This window comes from Lipotes vexillifer, unplaced genomic scaffold (genome assembly GCF_000442215.2).
Source record: "Lipotes vexillifer unplaced genomic scaffold, Lipotes_vexillifer_v1.1 scaffold460, whole genome shotgun sequence".
NCBI lineage: Eukaryota > Metazoa > Chordata > Mammalia > Artiodactyla > Lipotidae > Lipotes > Lipotes vexillifer.
This window is the reverse complement of record NW_006780282.1, coordinates 437,359-444,722: the sequence shown is the minus strand read 5'-3', so window position 1 is coordinate 444,722 and position 7,364 is coordinate 437,359.

Sequence of the window (7,364 nt, the reverse complement as noted above, 5' to 3'; positions counted from 1 at the left end):
CATAATCAGCCCGAAAGATTCAAATGGCTCAGTAGCTGATCATACCTTTTCAAATCTAAGGCAATCAATGAATAAATCCAGGCTGAGATCAGCTTGAACTTACTTCAAAAGCCAATAGCCACATTTCACATCCAGATAAAAATCTGATTATGAAAAATAGTATTCAGTGAAATGTATCACTTGAATATGCCCAAAGATTGTATTGACTATGACTAAATGTTTATATATGTATCCTGGTAAGATGGCATGTTGCCAACAAAATGATTTGGCTACGTTTTCAATTTGTCTGTCTTTGGAGTTTCCAAAATCAACTGACTGAAAGATTATTACCATAGCTAGTCATTTAATGACTGAAAGTTTTACTTAAATTCACATTTTAAAGATAAATCTGAATCCAGTCAAATCATTATAGATTCACAACTGTGGACAAACTTCCCCAAGCTTAATGTGCTAGGAAATGAAGACAATTACTATTTTAATAAAGGTCTTCAAAATAAATGTTAAATAAGGAAAAGATCCATAGATTGCCCAAACCAGGTGGAAATCATTATCAAACTAGCTTTTAAATGATATATGAAATTATATATCTTTAAAAATAGTAGATTGTAGATTTTACATCAGTAACATCTTTGCCATGTTAAGTTTTTCTAATTCAAAAGGAGAGTATAAAGTTGACCCTAATAACCTTGCTGATATATGGGTTAGAATATAAAATTCATCGCCTACTGGAAGATGTCAAGATTTTATTCTAATTCACATTCTAGCCCTGTCACTCTGAGTATCAGGCAAATCCTTAAACTGGGTGTTTCTTCACTTTCCTCTTCTGCAGAAAAGATTTAATAATAATTCCCACCCACCTATTAGTGTTATTACAAGGCTTATTGTGACACCTGGCACAACCTAGGTCCTTAACAAATGTCTGATAAACACTGATGAACATGTGTTTAAGAGTTAAAGAGTAAAGCAGTATGTAAATAATGTGTCTATCTACCTAAATATTTATCTATTTTCTAAGTATTGAGCCAGACATATATGCTGCTTCAGGTTCCCTGAAGCCCTTTTGAGTACATTTTCTCTTAATTTCATATCTGAAGCAACAGCAGGAGATCCCTGAAAGAGGCACTTGATGCCTGCATGCCCACCCAGCTCCAGGGAACACCTGGTTTCTTTCAGCTTTCACTTGGGACCATGCACTAAAGTGTAGAGTTCAGTGATCTGTAGATGAGGTTAATACACCTATGTTCCTAAGACAGGTAATTAATCCCTTGACTTTTACAACAGTAAACACACATAGACATACATGTTATTTTACGTGCTTAAATATGTGAAAACAGAGGTCAAGGGCTGTGAAGAGATTTTTACTGTATTTGAAAACCGAGGTAGTCTGCTCGAGTTCTATCAATATTGTGTTGAAATAAGACCTATGACTTCTGGGTCAGAAAACAAAATGTTATAACTCACAGCCCAGCAGGCACCATGAGCTTTATGTTCACATTGGTTCCCTTGTCCCCAAGTCCCATGGGAGTGATGCAGCACGGGTCCAGGTGGATGCTGGGTGCACAGTAGGTTTGTGTCACAGCTGAGGAGTATCAGACTTTTATAAGAGGACTTCAAATCTGCTTAACTTTTGTCCCAAAGGGAAACATTGTGTGTCTTTCAAGGCTGTTCACTATACAAACATCCTTGAAAAGATAGTGCAGAAAAAAACCTTGTTAGTTCTCAGGCTCTCAAGATGTGCACAAATGAAGGTCCCATTGAGAACTGTATTGTGAGAGGAGGTTACAGACATCCCTCATCCCTAAATACTTCAATGTATATCTCCTAAGATTGAGGACATTCTCCTTCGTGGCCACATTGCCATTATCACTCCTAAGAAAATTAGCATTAGTAATCATTTTTTTTTAAATTCCTTGTTAAATTTCCTCTTTTTCTAGAATCTTTGGCACATGCAAGTATATATAATGTGACTAACTTACTAATTCATTAGTGTTATATTTAGAGTTCTCTAGTGAGAAGCGATCATTTGTAAGTACATTTAAGATCCCTGCTGTATCTGATGGCATCATAAGAAAGGGTGGAATAGGCAAAACTTGTTTTTGCTAGGAAGGAGATAAAGTGTGATGTTGAAACGTGGTTGCAAATACAATAATAGCAACATCAATAATAACAGCTGGCATTTTATACAGCTCTTATTATGTACTGGGCACTATGCCAAGGTTTTACATCATTTACTTAGTTCATTCTTGTTAGCAGTCCCATGAAGTTTTCATAAGATGAAAAAATTAAAGTAACCTTCTCAAGGTCAGTGAGTAAATGGCAGAACCAGGACCTGGGCTCCGGTCTGGATAATTCTGCAGCCCTTGCTCTCAATCACTATGCCGTATTATACTGTTCACCTTCTGCTGGCATGAGTTTGCCAGTGTGTGCTTGCTTGTATTCCATTAGCACAAATCATTTCCACAAAGATATCCACTCTTTGAAGGTGGGCCTATATATCTATTGGCTTTGGTAGTTTCCCACACCTTCTAGAGGCATCACCATATTTAAGACTTTTACATCTTTACTGTGTTAAGTTTTTCTAATTCAAAAGGAGAGAATAAAGTTGACCCTAATAACCTAGCTGACTTATGGGTTAGAATATAAAATTCATGGCCTACTGGAAGATGTCAAGATTTTATTATAATTCATTCTAGCCCTGTCACTCTGAGTATCAGGCAAATCCTTAAACTGGGTGTTTCTTCACTTTGCTCTTCTGCAGAAAAGATTTAATAATAATTCCCACCCACCTATTAGTGTTATTACAAGACTTATTGCAACACCTGGCACAACCTAGGTCAAGAGAGAGGCAATGTGGCATCAGAAGAGACTATTTCAAAGTCATCAGAGACCTGAGGCCTGAAGTCAAACAAAACAAATTCAAATCCCAGCTTATCACTTACCTTGTGGGAGCTTGGCGGGTCAGCTAACCTCTGTATGATGACTCTTTTGCAAAACGTGGATGATTCTGCCCCTCTGTCCTGGAGCAAAGTCAAAGATAAAAGCATGTCATGGCTGATTCTTCACTCAACACTCTCCTCTGGGGAGTGCCCGACCCCAGCTTCCCCAGAGGGAGAGTCAGAACAGCAAGAACAACCAAACTTCAGGCATGGGGGTCGCTCAGTCTCAGGACAAATGAGTATGTACAAGGCCCCAGAAGACTGAGCGTCTCATTTAGCCTGTCCTTGGCTCCCTTCAGGCAGCTCTGATAACAAGCAAAAACCACAGATATAAAACAGCATTGTTTATTGACTCTGGGTGAATCAACAGGTGTCCCGTGCTCAGAAGCACTCCTAAGAACACTGACTCAAACATTTCTCCTTCGTGACTATATTCTTTTTCTGTGTTAAGTACTTTTTAATGAACTCCCCAGCCTCTGATCTTGTGGAGTGGATGCAGCCACAACTGACTTTGCCTCTAATTACTGTTCACTTCATTTGCCTCAGTCTTGCCTCCTAATATGCCACAGACATAAGACTTCGGGGGAGGAGTGGGGACTCGCACTGCCAGTGAAACTGAGATTAGCATATGGGCAAAAGAGCTCCAGTTTGAACCCCTGGTCTAACTCCAACCATGTTTGGGCTTTCCTTGCCGTTATGGTTTATCAGTTCTGCCTACTTACAAGTGACTTACATTAGAAGAAGGTAAAAGTTTCCACATGATCCACTAGCTACTGCTAGTTTTTTTCTTTCCCCTCTATGCTCTTTATAAATATACAGGGATAGCTGCTTCTGAAGACTATTCCCTTGGGGGGTGATTTCAACCTCCTTCAATAACAAAGGATCCTAGGAGGTACCTCCTCAGAGAATAATCTCTAATAAAGTTTATCGTTCTCCGTGATTGGTAAGAAAACTCACAATGCTTAACCCCAAACTTGGGGTGACTCATGCCTTCTCTCAGTCATGATGACCTTTCAACACTCCTGAAAATCGGATGAGGAAATCTTTCCCAAAGGACCACATGGGGAAATATCATCATGAGTTTGACATGTTGGATTATTCCATGATTTTCTTCCACGAGATTCTGGAACACATTACACAAATGAAGTACACCACAGCCACCAGCACAGGTTTCCCACAGCAGCTTCAGTTACATATGTGCTTGGCATACATTTGATGACTTGGATTCCAGGAATGGACTTTTAAGAGGAAAGTAGAGGGGCTTCCCTGGTGGCGCAGTGGTTGAGAGTCCGCCTGCCGATGCAGGGGACACGGGTTCGTGCCCCGGTCCGGGAAGATCCCACATGCCGTGGAGCGGCTGGGCTTGTGAGCCATGGCTGCTGAGCCTGCGCGTCCAGAGCCTGTGCTCCGCAACGGGAGAGGCCACAGCAGTGAGAGGCCCACGTACCGCAAAAAGAAAAGAAAAAAAAAAAAAGAGGAAAGTAGAAAGCAATGATATAAATTTGGAAGTGAAAGTGTGACCATCTAATCCAATAGTTTTAAACATTTTTTAAGCCATACCTTCCATATGTGGAAGTTCAAGAGAAAAAAAGATTGAGGAAGAAGCACTCCAGTGGAAATAGGTGCCTGTGGTTCTGGTGATGGAGGAGGCCAGGACTCTTGCCCAGTCAGCGCTCTCTTCTTGCAGTTCAATCCCCCTCCCCACAGGTGGTGGTGTGCTCTGAAGAATTTCTAGAGTTCCATGGAGCAGAGTTTGGAAATTGTTGATCTAATCAGCTCTCTGTTCCATTATAATTCACCAAATATTTGTTGAGCATCTCCTACATTGCTGATACTCCACTAAGTGCTTAGGATACAGAAGAGACTGTGGTTCCAACCTTCAAGGGGCTTACATTCCAGAGAGGTTTTATTGCATAATTTAATTTAATGTGCTCAACATTCTGGTTAAAATTTGCTTGGCATGTGGGACTGCAGAGACATGCAGTCTGGGAACTGTAAGGAAGGACTTTCTGCAGAAGTTGATCTGATGGTTAACTTGTTAGAATAAAACCACACTGGAAACATAAACAGGACCCAGAATTTAAATGATTGGTGTAGAGTTAAGAACCTTGGCTTTGGGGTCAGGCTGACTGGGCTTTACTTCCAGCCCACTGTTTACCAAGTGGGTCAGCTTGGGCTAGAGTGACTTAACCTCAGTACTCAGCCATAAAATGGTGATCACACTTGACTCAGGGTGTTCCAAATATTAAAGTAGATCATGTCTGCACAGTGCTGGATCTCACGCCCCGAGCATGGTAGCTATTGAAGACTCTTCTGTCTTCTATTCCTCTCCCGCCTCAAGCCCATTATGTTGGGTGAAAGAAAAACTAGTTTTATGCATAGTGCCACTAAAGAGGAGACTATCCTTTTAAAAAAATATTTTAAGATGCTGCTGTTTCAAAATTTGGCACTTCATGACCTTTTGAGTTGAAGAATAACTGTTTCAAAAAGTACAGGCTTGGGCTTACCTGGTGGTGCAGTGGTTGAGAGTCCGCCTGCCGATGCAGGGGACACGGGTTCGTGGCCCGGTCCGGGAAGATCCCACATGCTGCGGAGCGGCTGGGCCTGTGAGCTATGACCGCTGATCCTGGGTGTCCAGAGCCTGTGCTCCGCAACGGGAGAGGCCACAACAGTGAGAGGCCCGCGTACCGCCAAAAAAAAAAAAAAAAAAAAAAAAAAAGTACAGGCTTCTGGAATTGCTACTGACACTTGCAGAAAAGCTTTTGAGCATTTAGAATATTTTACCTGCCCTCTACGCTTGGTTGTTTGAGAATATGCCTGATGTCATGAGTCATTTCTGCAATGTTTTCTCCTGTAATTTAAGAGGCACATAAATTCAGGAGCAAAGGTGATCCACAATAAAATGAAATTGTAATTGATACACACACACACACACCCCATTACTGCTTAATGTGATATAACTGAACATGTACACATCTTCCATAACAGGGCAATTTAAATTCTTTATATATTTTAATCATGTCTGGAAGAGATGAAATGGTTGAATTACTATCAACTTCTGTTTTTAAAGAAACTATTTAGAAATAGGTAACAGGTGGATGTATTGGGCTGTGTTTCAGACTGGAATGGTTGCTGTTTTCAGTTATTCCAAATTTATTACCATGACTGGAAATAACACTCTATGAAGGGGACTTCCCCTTATTTCTGTGTATGGAGAAGATGAGTGATATTTTCATGTTGCTACATTTCATGTTTCTTATGATTGACTGATGAGGATTTCACTTGCTGTTGTTTTTTTCTCCAGTTCCCATCAGTTTGAAATAGATGTTGAAAGATGCCCCTAGGTATATCTTGTTTCCTGTCGACCTCTTTTTTGCCTCCACGTTTCTATGCATGCCCTTATTAAATAAATGTTTGTAAAAGTAACCTTACCATTCTGATTTTCCACTGCAACTTTACTAGATAGATTCTTCATCATTTATTATCATCTACCAAACATGCCTCAAGCCTTTTATTTGAATCCCATGATGCTTGCTCAGGGGAAAAATAAATGAACCTACTACTAACAGAAGCTTTAAAGGGATTTGGCTTTACTTGGTGCATGATTTTTTCTTTGTGTTTTTCAAGAGGAAGAAACAACCTGTTCTGGAGGGAATTACCAGCTAGATTTTAATTTGGACCTCTTTCCAGAGTGCCTGAAATTCACACATCCTCACCCAAGTTTTCTTAGCTTTATTTGAAAAGCTTGGCTTAAAAAAATTCTTCACTTGCATTTTCTTTTCTCCATCTACTGTCTGACCTAAATGACACAGAACAATATCTTAAGTGGCTGACTCTAGGGATAATTTCACAATGGAGTACACTTAGCATACAGTCCAGTGACATTTCAGAACTTCTTTCATATTGGTCTTCCATTTGGGATCATGCAGAAACAATACAGCTGGGTTCATTCTAGCCTATTCCAGGAAATGTGGCTCCTAAGCATAAGTGGGCAGCAAAATACCTGTTTACAGTAAATGCGTACTTTTCAAATAGTTCACAAACACTGTCAAAGTAGAGAGAAAAACATTCTGATGAAAAAACATCTGTTCATCCCAGAGAATTCCCCTCACTCCTCTATAATTCCCACTGGGGATTGTTCTGAGAACTAGATTCATTTACTTCTTGATTGTCATACACTTTCTCACAGCAAAATTGTGAGCCAGACTAAATTTTAGGTTTCAAGGGTTCACAAGTAAATACCCTGCACTCAAAATAAAGAAGCAGTTTGTTAGCTCTTTCTCATGCAACTTGCTCCACTATGTCTTATTGTTAGTGCTGTGCTTGTTGAAAACATAGGTAAAAGTCAATCAGGACATCCCTATTAAAAAGCTATCTAGGGCTTCCCTGGTGGCGCAGTGGTTGGGAGTCCGCCTGCCGGTGCGGGGA